The sequence below is a fragment of the Cololabis saira genome, chromosome 14 (genome assembly GCF_033807715.1).
Source record: "Cololabis saira isolate AMF1-May2022 chromosome 14, fColSai1.1, whole genome shotgun sequence".
Lineage (NCBI taxonomy): Eukaryota > Metazoa > Chordata > Actinopteri > Beloniformes > Belonidae > Cololabis > Cololabis saira.
In genome coordinates this window covers 71,995-89,237 of record NC_084600.1, presented here as the reverse complement: position 1 = coordinate 89,237, position 17,243 = coordinate 71,995, and the positions used below count along the sequence as shown (strand labels likewise).

Here is a 17,243-nt window from a genome sequence, read left to right as displayed (position 1 = left end):
CATGTCATAGCAAATCTACGACAATCACCGTAGAGCCTAAGTTTAGAAAACAATTACTTTAAAAAAGGATTACATTTAACCCTTTTGCTGTCTTTGGGTCAAAATGACCTTCTCCTTCCTTCTTTCCTCCTGCTCTCTCCTTCCTTCTTCCCTTCCTCTTTTCTCCCTTCCTTCCTTCCTTCCTTCCTTCCTCCCTCCCTTCCTTCCTTCCTTTTCTCCTATCCTTCCATCCTTCTTTCTTTCCTTCTTTTCTTTCTTCCTTCCTTCCTTCCTTCCTTCCTTCCTTCCTTCCTTCCTTCCTTCCTTCCTTCTGCTCTCTCCTCTTTTCTTCCTTCCTCCCTTCTTCCCTTCCTCTTTTCTCCTTCCTTCCTTCCTTCCTTCCTTCCTTCCTTCCTTTTTCCCTTCCTCCTTCCTTCCTTCCTTCCTTTTCTCCCATCCTTCCATCCTTCTTTTCTCCCTTCCTTCCTTCTTTTCTCCCTTCCTTCCTTCTTTTCTTTCTTCCTTCCTTCCTTCCTTCCTTCCTTCTTTTCTCCTGCTCTCTCCTCTTTTCTCCCTCCCTCCCTCCCTTCCTTCCTTCCTTCCTTCCTTCCTTCCCTCCCTCCCTCCCTTCCTTCCTTCCTTCCTTCCTTCCTTTTCTCCTATCCTTCCATCCTTCTTTTCTTTCTTCCTTCCTTCCTTCCTTCCTTCTGCTCTCTCCTTCCTTCCTTCCTTCCTTCCTTCCTTCCTTCCTTCCTTCCTTCCTTCCTTCCTTCCTTCCTTCCTTCCTTCCTTCCTTCCTTCCTTCCTTCCTTCCTTCCTTCCTTCCTTCCTTCCTTCCTTCCTTCCTTCCTTCCTTCCTTCCTTCCTTCCTTCCTTCCTTCCTTCCTTCCTTCCTTCCTTCCTTCCTTCCTTCCTTCCTTCCTTCCTTCCTTCCTTCCTTCCTTCCTTCCTTCCTTCCTTCCTTCCTTCCTTCCTTCCTTCCTTCCTTCCTTCCTTCCTTCCTTCCTTCCTTCCTTCCTTCCTTCCTTCCTTCCTTCCTTCCTTCCTTCCTTCCTTCCTTCCTTCCTTCCTTCCTTCCTTCCTTCCTTCCTTCCTTCCTTCCTTCCTTCCTTCCTTCCTTCCTTCCTTCCTTCCTTCCTTCCTTCCCTCCCTCCCTCCCTCCCTCCTTCCCCGAAGACAGCACAAGGGTTAAAAAAGTAAACCAACAGCTAATAGTTAGATAGAACTTGTCTTTGAAATGAGTCACCGATACAGAATGGGAAGCCTTAATTGAGATGAACTCCCACCACCAGAGAACCATTCATTAAAATGCACCATTTGCTTAAGAGCATTGACCAGCTTAATACATGTGGTTGAGTAGTCAATACTTGTTATTTTATGTTTTGCTGTGTCTAGTAGGAGTGGCCAGTTTGCTCCCTGAGCTAGGATAAGGACAGGAGACGCAGAGGGCACATGCAGAAAAGTGGCAGGTTGCCAGCAGAAGTCTAGGTTTCTAGGTTTCATTGAAGGTATTCCTTAAATGATGCAAACTAGATGTAAACGCCACCATTTGCATTTTGATAAGGTAAACTAGGATGAAGATTTTAGTTTATCTACATTAGAATTTGATGGTGCAACTATTAAAAAAAGTGTCCAGGAAATAAACATAGTGGTATCTCAAAGGAGAGCGAGTTTTACCCACTGGGAGATGTGTCACACATTGATGGGACTAAATACTCATTTCCTGTTCTCTTTCTTCCTCTTGTTAAAAATGAGCAGCAGGATGGTAGAGTTATCTAGCTGAATATAAAACAGAAACACTCTCTCCCTGTCACTGTCTCTCCAACGCAGTAAGATAGTCTAGAAACTACATTTAACATTCATACTCTTGTGGAAAATAGATATAAACGAGTTCACTGTTTCTCACGCAGCTATACATTTATTACTTACAGGACTGTCTCAGAAAATTAGAATATTGTGAATTTGTGTAATGCAATTACAAAAACAAAAATGTCATACATTCTGGATTCATTACAAATCAACTGAAATATTGCAAGCCTTTTATTATTTTAATATTGCTGATCATGGCTTACAGCTTAAGAAAACTCAAATATCCTATCTCAAAAAAATTAGAATATTCTGGGAATCTTAATCTTAAACGGTAAACCATAATCAGCAATATTAGAATAATAAAAGGCTTGCAATATTTCAGTTGATTTGTAATTTCTAATTTTCTGAGACAGCCCAGTATAAGAGTCTTAAAATCGCTTAAATCTACAGACCATAACACTGTCCATCATCCCAGCCAGGCCAAGCTACAACAAGTCACACTATTTCTAGCTATTAAAAAGAAAAGAAAAGAATAGGGAAAAAAGCAAAGCTCAACAAATCCCATTAGTGGTAGATTAAGATGTGGCTGGAAATAGAAACTAAATACAGGGATTAGAAGAGACGGCCGAACAGCGCCTCCACGTTCCCCTCCCCCCTGGCGTGTCACCTCTCCGCTCACTGACACCCCAGGACTCGCACCCACTCAGCAATGTGTGCTGTCTTACTGTAAACTATTTTTCTAGGTTCATTTCCACATTTACACGACATCAGAAAGCCATATTGTTAGAAGAACTATCACAGTGAACCCTCAAGCATCAAATTTAACACTTTTCCGTTCATATCCTTTGGATTAAACTAGCAATGTATGAGGTCAATTGAGAAAAATGGAGAAGAAAAACATAGTGATATTAAACAAAACAAAAATGATGTCTACACTGTTTGACTGGTGCAAACAGTAGCCAGAGCCACAAAGGGAACACTCTCTCTCCAACAATGTGTTGGTGGGAGTGTTTCAGGGCGGGGCCGGCAGGGAGGAAGACCAGAGAGGACTCGGGAGTCTGGGCTGGAAATCCTCCCCTTATTATGGTTAGAAAGAGGCTCGGCTCAGAGTCTGCTCTAATCACCCCTCCATGGATCAGACAAACAATCCTCTGACCTACTATGATACTGCACCCATCCTTGCACGCACCCACACATGCAGACAATCCTGGAACACATACAACACAATCTACGACCCATTACAATCCAGTACCACCAAACTTACACACACACCTACATTTTTGCTTCTAAAAGCCCAAGTGAGAATCAACCCACTCACCATGTGACTAGATACTGGATCAGCAATCAGGGCTCAAAATGGATGAGTTCAAAATGGATTGTCATGCTGGGCTGAATGAAATGCATCGTTAAGGAGTTTTCCAAGCACGTTTCTCGTAAACCTGCGACACCGAAGCCTTCATTCCTTCTTCCAAAAGCTTTCATAATGCAACTTTCAACAATGCATATCGCAAGGTGAAAAAAGAAAAAAAAACGCTTGACGGACAGGGAAACAGAAGTGACACAAAATGGGGGACAAGACAGGTTCATTGGATTAAAGCCCCATAAAATCCTTATTATATACAGGACTGTCTCAGAAAATTAGAATATTGTGATTTTCTGTAATGCAATTACCAAAAACAAAAATGTCATACATTCTGGATTCATTACAAATCAACTGAAATATTGCAAGCCTTTTATTATTTTAATATTGCTAATCATGGTTTACAGTTTAAGAAAACTCAAATATCCTATCTCAAAAAATTTGAATATTCTGGGAATCTTAATCTTAAACTGTAAACCATAATCAACAATATTAAAATAATAAAAGGCTTGCAATATTTCAGTTGATTTGTAATGAATCCAGAATGTATGACATTTTTGTTTTTTGTTTTTTTAAATTGTATTACAGAAAATAAAGAACTTTATCACAATATTCTAATTTTCTGAGACAGTCCTGTACATATATTATACAAAAATTGTATCCAACATCTTTATGTTTCTATGCAGTGTGTGTCCTTTCTTGTGTATGAAGTGGCATAAATACATTAAAAAAAGTAAGTAGTAAGTAGTCAATTTTCTCAAATACTGAGCGTGAGGCTGTGTTTCTGGCTCCAACTTTGGGAATTAAACATTGCACAGCTACGGAAATACTACAGTCAATACCTTTTCACAATATTCTAATTGTCTGAGACAGTCCTGTACACATGACAAACCTGTCATGAAAAATTGTGCCTCTGAAAAAAACAGGAGGCTTAAAAGTGGGGCACAGAGGAACGCCTGGAGCCTGCACCCCCGCTCCTGACTGCACTTATACAGATTAGGTTCACTCACACAACAGAATGACAGTGGTTAAGAAAGCAGGGCAGAGCCGGCAGCATGGCAGCCGGCAAGGCCACCTCTTTCTGTTTCCGTCTCTTTCATCCCTCCTCGCTTCACCCAGCTGGTCTGGTTGTCACCGCACCCGTTAATCAGGGAGAGAGGGAAAGAGACATAGAACCCACAATCAGACACCCGCAGGGAATTAGGCCTGTGCACATTGGACAGCAGCACTGCCAATGTGCACCAGGGGAAAAGGGTAGACACACAAACACAAACACACATACACCAAAAACCACTCCCTGGAATCCTGGACAAAGAAGCCTTAGGTTTTCCTTACAACAATATTACAATACTGGAATTTCAAATACATATTAGATATGTATTGGCTTAAGGTTTTTCTTCCACTAAGGGAGTTTTCACCTGCCATTGTTTATGTTATATTTATGTAATAATTGCTCGGGGGTCATGTTCTGGTCTCTGGAAAGATCCTAGAGACAACTTCTGTTGTAATAGATGCTATATAAATAAAATTGAATTGAATGTCTTAAATATTAAAGTTAAAATATTATAATTAAAATAATTCCAATTTACCCATCGGGCTTAATAAAAATCCACTAAAACTAAAGTAAACAATTGCTTTATAAGTGTAAAGCAGCAATGAACTTCACATTAACAAAATGTATTTCTATTTTTTTTCTCCTTTTTTAGGGCCCGAGCACTTACAGTACGAAGGCCCTATTGTATCTGTAGGAATTATTTTTCTTTATTCTTTCTTCTGACGAAAGGAGGGTCTTTTTTTCCCCCTAAACGTGCCCAAAAAGTCATCACATTTTGCATGCAAGTCAGGCCTGGCGAAAAATTTTATATTTAATGGTTTGCATTAATGGGCGTGGCAAAATGGCTCAACAGCGCCCCCTAGAAAACTTTGTGCCTCAAGCCCCACAATACGGTTTGAAGTACATGCACGAGAATCGCTACAAACCTGTATCATGTCGCAACTTAAAGAAAAGTCTCTTGGCGCCATGGCCGAAACCGAACAGGAAGTCGGCCATTTTGAATTAATCGTGTAATTTTGGCAAAATTTATGCCATTTCTTCAGCCGCTTCAGAGCCCGAACCGTAACGTGCACCCAGGTGTGTTATACATCAATATGTGCGTCTCCATCCTGCGATGATGCGCATTACTTTTCAAAAGCGTTACCATGGCGACACTAGACGCCAAAAAACGCGCCCCCCCTTCATCTGATTGGTCCATATTTGATAGTTCCCCCAAAAGTCACCAAAATTTCCACGCAAGCCAGGCCTGGTGATAAATTTGATATTTAATGGTTTGCATTAATGGGCGTGGCAAAATGGCTCAACAGCGCCCCCTAGAAAACCGATTTTAAATCCGAATAAAATAATTCCACGATCATGTATACACTCATTCCTCTTTAAATTAAATCCGGTCTTTCTGCGCTGCTCGTTCCCTCGCCCGTCTGTCTCCATGACGCTTATATTCCACGCTGGGCTTGTTTTCCAAACAAAGTTTCAAGATGGCAGCACGCAGTAAACGCTGGTCAAGAGCAGAGACCATTTATTTAATAAATAGCTTGGAGGACTTGGAAATAATTAAAAGAACAGATGGAAACAGGAAACATAAAAATTGTGAGCTTTTCAAAGTTGTAGCGGCTAAGTTTGTTTTTCTTCCGGTAGACGTAATTTCCAGTCCGCCCCCCTATCCAATCAGAACCTTCCCAACCCCCAGACCTTAACAGGAATTGGATAAAGCCGATCAAACGTGTTTTCCATGTAAACCTCAATTCGAAATTACTATTTCCATGTAAACTCGAAGGAAAATAGTTTAATTCGGAATTATTTAATTCGGAATATTTAATTCTGAATTAAAAAACATCATGTAACCGTGGCCATTGTCATTTGCCTGGAGCGTGGGGTGATGGACTGCAGAGTGTGGGATACAAAAGCTGCCCCACCAAGCTGGCCCCGGCACAATGAAGGAGTCAGCAGAGAGCTGCGTCCAGCCGCTCAAGCCTTTCCTGTTTGCAGAGCCGAGCAGCCAGAGGCCTCACATGCATCAGAGGCCTCCACAGGCTGCTGATCCCCAGCTCAATGCCCTGCTGAATAGACCAGCACAGCTCCTTTGTTGACCTGTAGCATCACATTCATCAAACATTCAAGTGACCAGGATGCCCTCAACACACTGACATAGAAGGGCTATTTTGGTTTTGCACACCAATGCTTAATGCAGCACAGCAATGCAGGACTGTCTCTGAAAATTAGAATATTGTGATAAAGTCCTTTATTTTCTGTAATGCAATTTAAAAAAACAAAATGTCATACATTCTGGATTCATTACAAATCATCTGGATTCATTACAAATCAACTGAAATATTGCAAGCCTTTTATTATTTTAATATTGCTGATTATGGCGTACAGTTTAAGATTAAGATTCCCAGAATATTCAAATTTTTTTAGATAGGATATTTGAGTTTTCTTAAGCTGTAAACCATGATCAGCAATATTAAAATAATAAAAAGCTTGCAATATTTCAGTTGATTTGTAATGAATGCAGAATGTATGACATTTTTGTTTTTGTAATTGCATTACAGAAAATCACAATATTCTAATTTTCTGAGACAGTCCTGTATATAACAAATGTTTAAGTTCCTAATTTCTATCCTTTCCTAGTTTAGAAACATTTCTTACTTTGATTCCAGGATTTTAAGTTTTTTCTGGATTTTTACTCTAAAAATCTTTTAAATCAAATAACTAATTTCAAGTAAGCTTATCTAAAAGAAAGCATACTGCGATACAGTAGGTTTATAGCATACTTAAATATAATCAGTACATTTTCTGGGAGAAGTGTGTTTTCTGACAGCTGGGGCTCTATTCATAGCTAGGGTTCATAAACATAGACTGAAGCGCAGTAAGATGGATTCTCTTATATTCCGATCTCTCAAATCTTATGAAAATTCAGTTGGCCTGCAAGTTAATCATAGGTTAGTAGGTGCAAGATGGCAAATAAGGTTCATCCATCACATAGCATATTAACTGTACTTACCGGTATAACAATACATGAATTACAGAGGTTAGTGATCCTGTCAATGCTGCTATTCTTGCTAAATTAGTTTTCAGTCCTTTTAAATATCTGTGTCTGAAAAATTACAGTACTAGCACTTATATACTGGCACTTATACTAGCACTTATAGTACTTCTCCAGGACTACCAAAAACCAAAACGAAAAATGTCAGTATGTAAAACACTAATTCAGATACCATTTCATTCTTAAAGGGAAAGTTCGGTTTTTTACAACCTGGACCTTATTTCTGGCATTTTTTATGGTTGTATACTCACCCAGAGGTGTTTGGTGTCATTTGGAGTCCTTCGGAAGATATTAGGAGTTTTTTGCGAGCCTCTTCTCCATATAACGGTAGCGCATGGGGGCACAGTGGGACACAGACGATGCAGCGTCTAAATAACACATGATTGCCGCGAAACTCTTCATTTCTTTTATGAATCACTAGATCTGCTTCCAGGACCTGTTGTAACATTGTGGCACTGTCTGTGTAATAAATAAATCAGTTTGTAAACAAGACCTCTGAACTCATGACGTCATCTCTGTGCGCGCATCCCAGACACAGCTCTGTTTACAGCTAGAGTTCGCTACTGTTAGTTTACTGTTAGTTATTTGAAACATGTCTGAATATTTGTCAAATTCTGAGGTTGTGGACGACGACTTTGAATATGATGGACGTCCTTACCGTTTTGAGCCGGAGTATACGGCTGAAGAGCTCACTGAACGGAGGACAGAGTGCGCGCACAGAGATGACGTCATGAGTTCAGAGGTCTTGTTTATAAACGGATTTATTTATTACACAGACAGCGCCACAATGTTACAACAGGTCCTGGAAGCAGATCTAGTGATTCATAAAAGAAATGAAGTTTCGCGGCAATCATGTGTTATTTAGACGCTGCATCATCTGTGTCCCGCGAGTGCCCTATGCGCTACCATTATATGGAGAAGCGGCTCGCAAAAAACTCCTAATATCTTCCGAAGGACTCCAAATGACACCAAACACCTCTGGGTGAGTATACAACCATAAAAAATGCCAGAAATAAGGTCCAGGTTGTAAAAAACCGAACTTTCCCTTTAACTTAAAGGGGACCTATTATGAAAAACAGGTTTTTTCTTGCTTTAACATATATAAAGTGGTCTCCCCTCAGCCTGGCAACTCAGGGAAGGAGGAAAGCAACCAAATTCTGCAGTGTCTGTACAGCCGCCCGGATGAGCCGTCCAGTGTGATGTGGCTTCTACGAGCCGTTCAGAATCTGCTATTCAGCGATTTACATCGGTTGGCCTCCGATGTGTGAAACCACGCCCACAACTAACTCCACCGGCCGGAGCTTCCGCCATTTTTTCGTAGCGGTGTATCGCGTCATTCAGGCAGCCAATCAGCACAGTGCCTCGTTATCATAGCCTCGCCCACTCATAATCCCGCATAGATAATGAGGTTAGAGAATGGGAAGATAAAGACATGGTTTAGAGGCTGAATTTCTAATTTATTTAGCAAAAACAATCAAAAGCTTGTTTTTAAGACATTCAAGGCCTGTTTAAAATATATATTAGATGCCATAATAGGACCCCTTTAAACACTTGTAATCCTATGTTGTTAATATAGTTAATTAGTAAATAATATTACAAAATAGATGAAAGGATAAAATACAAGATCATAGATAATCACTATTGGCCAACAATTGGTGATGTGTCCCAAATGTTCTGTTAGGACCACCCTTATGATGAATAAAACATACTAGTTTAAAACACCACGTTTGGTGAAGAGAGAGCTGAATTAGTCAACTAATCAGATATTAAACAACAACTGTATGCAAGAGATATTGAATATTTTGGTCATGTTCCAGTGCTAGACTTATTTACTTCCATTGTTATATTTGACACCATACACTTACTTGGTGGGCTTGTCACACCAAACAGACGCTCGATGACTTTCCAAAAACTTCAGAGACATTATAAAAAACTAATGCGTGATACCCTTTCACATTTAAAGACTATGAGCCAGAGTTTAGAGTCGCGGACTAAAGAGTTCGCCTCCTAAAGCTTGAGTTATGGTCCTGCGTCAAAACGACGCCGTGTCTACGGCGTGTGCTACGCGTCGACGCAGACCACGCCGTCACTGAGGCCGTCACTGACGTGCACATCCCGAAAATTGCAACTACAGGGCGAGGCGACGCAGACCGAGAGGGCTGTGATTGGTTCGCTTGGTAGAAACGCATTTCCAGTTTCCAGTTTGAAGCAGTCCTGACCTTTCAGCGCTCTTTTCTTCAGGTTTTTTTTGTTTTGGTTTTTTTGCACAATAGTTGTCCTTATCTCTTTGATTCACTGTGACCGGAAAAGTCGGGTAAACCATTCAGGAAAAGATCGCGAATTAGCGGTCACGGGAGGTACTGCACCGCGGAGAAATTGAGTGACGGAGAAGTCCGAAGGTTCACGACGGCGTCACGGCGACGGCGTGTGCTCTGCGTTGGGTTGACGCAGAACCATAATTCAGGCTTTACACCTATGAAGTGAGCTCATGGGAGCAACCCAAATTCAGAAAGGACTGTGATTTTGTTCTGACTGTGCAAATCACTCTTCAACCCTGAAAATACTTGTGTAAGCTCGGCAAAAGTAACCAGTGGCCACGGTTACATGATGTTTTTTAATTCGGAATTAATTATTCCGAATTAAACTATTTTCCTTCGAGTTTACATGGAAATAGTAATTCCAAATTGAGGTTTACATGGAAAACACGTTTTACTGGCTTTATCCAATTCCTATTAAGGTCTGGGGGTTGGGAAGGTTCTGATTGGATAGGGGGGCGGACCGGAAGTTAAACTACCAGAAGAAAAACAAACTTAGCTTAGCCGCTACAACTTTGAAAAGCTCACAATTTTGATGTTTCCTGCCATCTGTTCTTTTAATTATTTCCAGGTCCCAGGATATTTATTAAATAAATGGTCTCTGCTCTTGACCAGCGTTTACTGCGTGCTGCCATCTTGAAACTTTGTTTGGAAAACCAGCCCAGCGCGGAATATAAGCGTCATGGAGACAGACGGGCGAGGGAACGAGCAGAAAGAAAGACCAGAATTAATTTAAAGCGGAATGAGTGTTTACATGACCTGGAATTATTCTATTCGGATTTAAAATCGGAATAAACCAGCCACTTACTTCGGAGTTACCGGTAAGTCGAATTCGGAATGGCCATTTTCATTCGGAATTAGGTGTTTACATGGTCATTTTTACTCATTTTAAATAGGATTTAATTTTAATTCTGAATTTAACTTCCCATGTAAACGCACTCAATGTGAAATTTACTTTACAAAGTGAAAAATGACCCAACTGTTGCTACTAATCCTCGATTCTGCTTCATGGTGCCTCTGCATAAAAACAATCCATCAAGCGTCCACTTATTCATGAAACTCTGGTTCTTGGAACATGGGTTTAGTGCAGAGTTGCAACTTCACTAAATGAATACACAGTCTGTAAATACTTGCAAACAGTCTGGTAACAACCAAGTTGTGGTATCTTTTGCTTCATACTCTCATCTAGGAATGCACTGATCTGATATGAGGATTTGATATCAGCCCCAATATTAACAAAATATGTGGGCCAGAAAATTAGACCAATCCATTTAGCCAAGCTGCTAAAGTTCTCAAATATCCTATCTCAAAAAATTAGAATATTCTGGGAATCTTAATCTTAAACTGTAAGCCATAACTAGCAATATTAAAATAATAAAAGGCTTGCAATATTTCAGTTGATTTGTAATGAATCCAGAATGTATGACATTTTAGTTTTTTTTAAATTGCATTACAGAAAATAAAGAACTTTATCACAATATTCTAATTTACTGAGACAGTCCTGTACATATATTATACAAAAATTGTATCCAACATCTTTATGTTTCTATGCAGTGTGTGTCCTTTCTTGTGTATGAAGTGGCATAAATACATTTAAAAAAAGTAAGTAGTAAGAAGTCAATTTTCTCAAATACTGAGCATGAGGCTGTGTTTCTGGCTCCAACTTTGAGAATTAAACATTGCACAGCTACAGAAATACTACAGTCAATACCTTTTACAGACTGGAGCCTAATTTTAGAGTTAATTGTGTCAGACTCATACCCAACAAAGCTAGTAGAGCCAATATCACCACTAGAATATCATGAAGCTCAATATAACAAAATATTACCATATAAAATAGATAAACATTAATACAAATATTGTTTACTGCAGCTAGTAAATGAATTTTTTTATACAATATTATGATTATTATTTACTTAAAAAGAGCAAATTCTAATTGTGCCATTGACTTGCTTTATAAAATTCTAAAAATTAAAATATTTTTTTTCTAATATGTGAAAACATCAAATGATCGGGCAGCAAGAAGCAGCTATGTGTTGATATGGTTAACTACAGCAAAGTTTAAGAGTGTATGGCACAATATGGAAAAATAGGTTCAAGAGGGCTCTTCAGTAAGACGGAGTATTAGGGCCAAACTAAGACAAAAAAAAAGAAATGACGAAAATAAAGTCATAATAATATAAGAATAAAGTCATAATGTTGTGAGAAAAAGTCGTAATATTACGAGAATAAAGTCGTAATATTTTGAGAATAAAGTCGTAATATTAAATATATTATAAATATATAAATATGACTTCACAAGATGCTCAATATTCCTCATTTTAACACAGGGAGAAGATGCTCTTCCTGTTAGTTCTCATAAATCATGACTTTATTGTCGTAATATTATGACTTTATTCTCATAAATTACCACTTTATTCTTGTAATATTATGACTTTATTCTCATAAATTACCACTTTATTCTCGTAATGTTACGACTTTATTCTCGTAATGTTACGACTTTATTCTCGTAATGATACGACTTTATTCTCGTAATGATACGACTTTATTCTCGTAATATTACGACTTTATTCTCGTAATATTACGACTTTATTCTATTACGACTTTATTCTCGTAATTTTACGACTTTATTCTCGTAATTTCCAATTTCTTTTTTGTCTTAGTTTGGCCCTAATACTCCGTCGTACTTCAGAATCAGCACCAAGGGAAAACTAGATTCACAGTAGTGTACTATTGCTGAACACTGTTCCAACTACCCAGTCTGACAGTAAAACCATGGCTGTCTCTCATCAAAAAGGCTCCACGGTTCAACCTGTAACTATGACTGTAATACCAGTATGAGTTCAGTGAAATTCTCCAAGATAGGAATTATCATTATCACAATATTCATCACACAGGACGGTTGGATAAAGAACAAAAAACCCCAAAACAACCATTCTGATCAATAAATGTTTCTAAATGCAACTTTAGATGCACAAATACACATTATTTTAACCGTCACTTTAATGTGCAATATAACAGCACATCCTGGAGGCAGGAAGTCAGGCACAACTCCAACTGGAAGGGGTTAGTAGTTTAACATACTGAACGTGCTGTGCTTTAACCCTCCACCTAAACTAAACCCTCATAATTCAAGGTGGTGAACAGCAACAAGTAAGAGACTCTGTGTCTCCCTCTAGTGGTACAATTCCAGTGGACATCTAGCCAAATATACCTGCACCAGTTAAACCATTAACATGTTAAAGGAATGACAATGCTTATTCTGTTGAAATGCGATACTGTGATGGGTAAATTTGCACCTTAGCATATACAGGACTGTCTCAGAAAATTAGAATATTGTGATAAAGTCCTTTATTTTCTGTAATGCAAAAATGTCATACATTCTGGATTAATTACAAATCAACTGAAATTTTGCAAGCCTTTTATTATTTTAATATTGCTGATCTGATCTCAAATATCCTATCTCAAAAAATAAGAATATTCTGGCAATCTTAATCTTAAACTGTAAGCCATAATCAGCAATATTAAAATAATAAAAGGCTTGCAATATTTCAGTTGATTTGTAATGAATCCAGAATGTATGACATTTTTGTTTTTTTAAATTGCATTACACAAAAAATAAAGAACTTTATCACAATATTCTAATTTTCTGAGACAGTCCTGTACATTCAACACATGCCATCTACCCAAAATGTTTTGCAGAATAGTCACAACTACCCCTTGTGACAAAATTACACTTCTAAAAGGACTTTTTGCTGTTTCTACAGCAACGTCCCCCATAAAAAGTGCTTAGGCAGGGTCCAAACAGCCTTTACCTCTCCTAGAAAAAACTTCTGATTGCATCGATCTGAGCTAAACAAGCCCAATCCACAGAGACCCTAATCACACTTCAGAATCATTTCAAACACCCCAGTATAAGACTATGTAGGACCTTCAGATGTTCTTTCTCCAGGCCTGGAAGGTTAGAGCTCTGTTGATTGCACTGGTATTATCTATGCAATATTATATTATGGCTGATCAGTGCTGCATAGTACATACATAATTGTGTCTGTGGAAAGATAAATTGGTATTCAGTACACAATATATTTGAGAATTAAAATGGGTGGGGAATGTTAAATAAACATTTTTAATTAAAATTCTTCAATAGAAATTAGAGTCATTTATTACTCATAAAGGCCTTAATGCATGAATAAGAGACCATTTGAGCTGCAGAACTAAACTACAAACACAATATTTTGTTTCACAATACAATGCTGTTCAACTCTTTTTTTTCAATTATGTAGTTCTGTAGTTGTCGAACTGAAAAATGATTATCTAAATATGAAATATACAGCGTTTTTACTTGATAGCAGCTCATCAAAACATAAAAATCAACCACACTTCCACTCAGGCAATAAAAGCACATTAATTAATATTAAAATAAACATGAAATATAAGGTTTTAAAAAAAATATCATGTAAAATGCAAACTAAAAATAGAGTCCAGTTGTGGCAGAGGTGAGTGTGTGAGACTGAGTTCAGGAGGCGTTAAATATCATGGGATATCATGTTACCTCACCAATTTTCTGTGCATTTTATACATAATTTATAGAAGTATAGAGATTAAACTTGTGATTTCATATCGGCATAGTCAAAACTTTAAGAATTAAAAAAGCACAAAGGAATGTTTGCAATTTTTAGCTCAGAGCTGCCTCTATAGGTGTAGAGGTGAAATCACTTTTATGACAGTGTCTGAGACTTATTCTTCTCTCTCGTTTTGTCTTCTGCCATTACTTCCTTGAGTCTATAATACCTGGTACACACATGATTTTAGATTGTCGCTGAAAAATAATTGTCTATTCTGGAAGAGAATAGTGTAATAATCCTGGAGGACTGTACAACTCGTGCAGCTTATCGGGGCCTTTGGTTGCCACTGCCATGATGTCCACATGTCCATGTCTGCCATAGTGCTGGAATACAGCTGTCAAAAGAGACAACCAGAACACGAGCCCCAAGTCACGTTGAGTGCTTTTTGCCAATAGTGTGGACAGGAAACTATGAGGGTTAGATATTTCCTAAAAGCAATCAAATATTCCTTCAAATAACGATGAAACAGAACTTTTAACATGAACAAAAAATCCTTTAGCTGCTTTAAATGAGTACATTATGCTTGTCTTTCACTCTGCTTACTTGGTGAAGGAAAAAAAAGAACTGAAAATATTTATCACACTGTAACAGAAGCGCGTGTGGACTAAGAAGGTAAACTCTAATGAACTCATATTTCTGCTTGTTGTCTCTATTGCTTAATAAATACAGTCACAGACCAAACCTATCAAGTCAGTCTAAAGGCTATACTGTACACAACGTTGCAGTAATTACTTAAATCAAAATGACTTTTTAACAGACGCAGTAAACCATATTACGAATATGTGAAAACAAGTAATACGTTTACAGAAAATGTGATACGATGAAGAGAAAAGAAAGCTAATTCTCAAATAAATCAATTTCTAGTTGGCCTGTAAGCCTGGGAATCAATCGTTGAGTATTAAGTTCAGATAAAAACATTAAGTACTGTAACAAGACCCATATAGTAACATTCAGTAATGTGATCCCCCCTATGATGAAGAGACCACAACCTTGATTTCACAAAACATCCACAGCTTTTATCAATGTCCAATATTTCCCATGGTACAGTCTAGCCAAAATAACCTTCTAGGTGTCATGATTGTAGTCTTAAACTTCTTTGAACTATAAAGATAGTACCAGTAGTTATGTTTCCTAAAGAGCCAGAGCTGTCATTTGTCTATTGTCTATTGCCTATTTACTGTACAAGTGAGCAAAAATAACCGAGTCAAATTCCATGTCTTGTTTGACCTGACCTGGCCAAACAAACATGATTCTGATTCTAAATTCTTCCATCAAGATTTCGTAAGATGGCCAGAAGTTATCATCAGTTTTACAATACATCACAGTACTGTCTCAGAAAATTAGAATATTGTGATAAAGTTATTTATTTTCTGTAATGCAAAAATGTCATACTGTACATCCTGGATTCATTACAAATCAACTGAAATATTGCAAGCCTTTTATTATTTTAATATTGCTGATCATGGCTTACAGCGTTAGAAAACTCAAATATCCTATCTCAAAAAGTTACAACATTCTGGGAATCTTAATCTTAAACTGTAAGCCATAATCAGCAATATTAAAATAATAAAAGGCTTGCAATATTTCAGTTGATTTGTAATGAATCCAGAATGTATGACATTTTTCTTTTTTTTTTATTGCATTACAGAAAATAAAGAACTTTATCACGATATTCTAATTTTCTGAGACAGTCCTGTATATACACTTAATACTCTGTCAATCGAAGAGAAAAATGCAAAAAATGTCCTTTTTTTCCTTTTCTGCCAGTATTTGGTGTGGGTTCTACCATGAAACCTGGTTCCATATGTGTCTGCTCGAGGCTATGCAGCTCTGATCTATTGTCAATAATAGCAAATGTAGATAACTTATTAGTATTCATATTAATAAAGGCAACCTTTAACATACTTTTACGTGACAGATTGTAGTGTGTCTCAGTGTAGGCCAGCCAGGCACGCAGTTGAAATCTGAATTCTCTTAACAACATAACCCACACACATGGGAGATAGAGGGAGAAAACACCAGAGCTTTTACAAGATGCCAGCAGTGTAAAAATACCTCCAAAAAGAAATCAGGGGCTCAGCAACAAGACAAGGCTAGTGTGGTTTTCCCCAGTAGATGCTGAAAAGCAAAGATCCACAGACACACGCAGATAAAAAATGTGGCTGCGTTTTGACATCGATTCAAACAAAGGCGAGAAGAGACACATGCAGAGAGAGATGGCTCCCAATAAATAAGGCTCTGTCGGCTCTGTCTCTGTCTCAAACAGGCAGTGAACACATCACAAATATAAGCACATGTATGTATTCTATTGTTGGAGAAAATGCAATAGAAAAGCGCTACCTTTTTGACTTGGAGAGCTAATAGTAGCGGCGAGGCTAACAGCAGTCACCTGCGTTGGTTGAACGGAGAGCCTGAATTCAGCCTTACTGACAGGATGATTTATGGTTCCGCGTTACATCGACGCAGAGGCCTACGCCGTAGGCTACGCCAACCATACAGCGTAGGCTCTGCGTTGGTGTGACGCGTGACCATAAATCAGACTTACGGCGTATGCTCTGCGTCGATTTGTGGGCAGCCTGCTGGCAGCGGAGAGGATACAAAACACACAAAAACCCCCCCACTTACCCCGCAGTTCTCCGTCTGCCAATGATATTTTCTCGCTGGATGTTATATTTCACCATACATTAAAAAAAAATTAAAAAAAAAGGCTTCAGACTCGGCTTTTAGATGCTGATGGCGCTGGCTGTGTTTTCAGGTCCGCATCCTCGGAAAGAGCTGTTTCCTCCGCTCTCTGGTCGCAGCCCGCGTTACGAAACCACGCTCCCTCTCTGGCTCTGGCAGGGCTCACACTCACACACACACACTAGAGGCATCCGGGGGGAGACCCAGGAAAGCTAAGAAGCCCCGGGTGGGTGGGTGTCCGGGTGGGAGAGGGGTGGTCTAGGACACGGAGATCCGCAGCAGCAGCAGCAGCCTCTCTCTGACCTCCTCCTGCGGCCGAGCTGCATCCGAACGGCCGCTGCGAGCCTGCCGACTCCCGCTCCTGTGACTGGAA

General features: G+C 38.8%; 1 protein-coding gene across 4 annotated transcripts in view; it reads right to left on the bottom strand.

Moving 5' to 3' along the window:
* The window catches only part of LOC133459431 (spectrin beta chain, non-erythrocytic 1-like), an 84,620-nt gene extending 67,377 nt beyond the window's left edge, over nt 1-17,243 (bottom strand). For 3 of the 4 annotated variants that reach the window (XM_061739336.1, XM_061739340.1, XM_061739338.1), the window contains exon 1: nt 16,814-17,243. The gene's annotated coding sequence lies outside the window, so the exon portion shown is untranslated. Of the gene's footprint in view, nt 1-16,528; nt 16,575-16,813 lie in introns of those variants that run through there. The other variant, XM_061739337.1, reaches the window with a different exon arrangement.